Raw genomic sequence first — 2,607 nt, 5'->3', positions numbered from 1 at the left:
ATTTCATTTTTGTAGGAAATCCTGCTATTGCTAGGAGATATTGGAATAGTATGAAGAATCGTTAAAATATTTTGCCCAACATTAATTCTAGAGAAGAATGTGATGTCAAAAAAACAATCATGGCTCTCGTAGTGGTTTTTGCTCAACAAATCAATCTCTGATTACAGAGAAATTCAAACCCACTGGAAGACACAATGAGTCTGAATTAATGAACAACTGTGAAAGTTTAGTGTCCAGTTATGTAGCCAGAAATGGTATTAGGCAACTGCATTTGTTTAAGGATGAATTCCATGGCAACAGTTTACACAGTGATCCTTTACAAGACACACAACTAGATTGGGAATAGAAAGAAGAAACTCTTTTACAACAAAATTTTGACTATAAAGAATTGAAGTGTTTTTAGAAAGAGGCTTTGAAGGCATGGGCATGTCATCAAGGCTGCCTTGTTCTTGTAGCAACAAGATCAACCAAATCCCTTTTCTTCTAGCTTCCTGCATTATTGAATGTAAATTTGTAGTGGCAGTATCTCCATTAATTAGTGTTACACATGATGAATGCTTGAATATGGCAAGAAATATATTTTCTACTTCTTTCCTTGGTTCAGGGCAAGCTGACAAAAGAATTGAGGATAGATTTGTGGCAGGCATGAATGGAATTATATATTTATGTCCATATACACTTCTATGAGAAATTGGGTCATTATAGAAGCTTGCAGAAATTCGTGGTATTACACTTTTTGCTATTGACGGAGTTTATTGTGTGTCAAAATGGGGTCATGATTTTCAACTTGATTGGAAGTGATTTTCTACACTAAGAGAAAACTTCTAGGCAAGCAACATTGAGTCAGTAAAGCATCATATACTTATTTTGGCACTTACTGCTACAGCTACACATCATGTTCGAGAAGACATTATGAATTCTCTGGGAATGAAGCCAGACAAAAAAATTGTTCTGACATTGTTTTTAAGACCAAATTTGAGGTTCTCCATGCATCATAGCCAGACCACTTGTCCATAATATTATAAAGTGGATTTTAAAGATATTATCGATAGTTATACTCAATGAGGAGCCCCATCAAAGAATATCAAAGCATGAGTTGATTTTCAAAGAATTCTATAGACAGGAACTAGGAATTTGTAAGGGAAATTGATATTGATTTAGATGAAACATCCTCAAATGAATCAAATGGTGATGAAGAGGAGACTGATGATGATGATATCATTGCAAACACCTGTTTAATAAAATATGGAGGAGATACTTGTAAAGGTCACAATATGACAGTTGAATACCTTGCGGATGAGGCTGATGAGCATATAGTTGAAGACTTTGGTGTGACATTTGGTGAATTTGAAGGATCTTTTTTCAAAGAATACCACCATTTAGAACTAGAAAGTGGGTACTTTGAAACTGTATCAGGTGAGGAACACCCTATACTAGGATTGGGTCCAAGTATCATATACACACCCACAAGAAAAGAGACAAAAATGATAGCAAAATTTCTTAGCAAGTCTTGTGTGAAGGTTGCAACTTATCATGCAAAGTGGGATGTAAGATAGGTTGACATCTTCATTAATGATTGAAGAAGCTTCCCATTCAAAGGGAGAAACCATTGATGATATCCCAATACCTATTATTATCTACGATGGAAGATTATGGTTGCAAAATGAAGCAATGCTTATGGTTCAAAATGTGAAGGTGGGAGAAATTCCCATATGGTTTTTAGAAAGCCCTTTGGTATTAACATATTTTGACAAATGGATTGCCTGCACAAAGGTTAGGGTCTATCAGATCTTCTCTATGGTAAAAGGTGTGATGTCAGGGATTCCTCCATCAAAATATAGCAACCAACACGGACCCTAAGGTGCACAAAGATGAAGAATTAAGAAGATCATTGTCTATGAGTGTTGATATGGAGGTCTGGGACAAATTATAGGTAGTAGATCAAGAAGTCAAAATGAAACTATATGATTATATATACATGTGCAATAGTATTTGGAGCAAGGACAACCTAACCCACAAGTTTGTTGACAATTTGTTGGAGTTGATCCATAGTTATTATTGATGTTATTGAATGATCTAGATTTTAAATAGGAACGCAACAAATTACAGAGATAACCATAAACACGGATATGCAGTGGAAATAATACTTCATTTCATTAATGTAAAATACTGAAATATGCTTACAAACAATAATGGAAATAAACTAGCTAGGGCAATGGTAGCTTATCTCTGAGAAGAGATGTGGCGGCTACATGCCTCTAAACTGTGTTACAATGACGTTCAAAGGCCTATTTATTGTTGAGAAATAATGTAAAACCCTTCACATCCCAAAAAATAACCCTAGAAGATGAAATGCCAAATTGTGGGCCTTGTTTGGGTAAATTGGTACATCAATTTCCTGGGGTCATAACTTTGGCATATGATCTCCCTTTGATGCGTACAATAGCTCATTAGAAAGATCTATCCGAGAATTACAACTTTGGGAAGGGCAACATCGGTCCATGGACCCATGTTGCCCCCATATTTCCCAAAAAACATCATTTAGGGCCTCAAAACGACTTCGGAAGTTTAGGACCCAAAAAACTGCTAAATAGTAAATTGTGCTAC

The 2,607-nt window shown here is 35.6% G+C and overlaps 1 pseudogene; it reads left to right on the top strand.

Moving 5' to 3' along the window:
• The first annotated feature begins 208 nt into the window (after nt 1–208).
• LOC149176084 (ATP-dependent DNA helicase Q-like SIM pseudogene) lies at nt 209–1,065 on the top strand (annotated as a pseudogene).
• Nucleotides 1,066–2,607: the final 1,542 nt, after the last annotated feature.

This window comes from Pinus tabuliformis, chromosome 4_1, assembly GCF_031772625.1.
Source record: "Pinus tabuliformis cultivar Carrire ecotype Pingquan chromosome 4_1, CPIR1, whole genome shotgun sequence".
Lineage (NCBI taxonomy): Eukaryota > Viridiplantae > Streptophyta > Pinopsida > Pinales > Pinaceae > Pinus > Pinus tabuliformis.
Note: the sequence above shows the minus strand (reverse complement) of the source record. Positions and strands in the feature narration are given on the sequence as shown.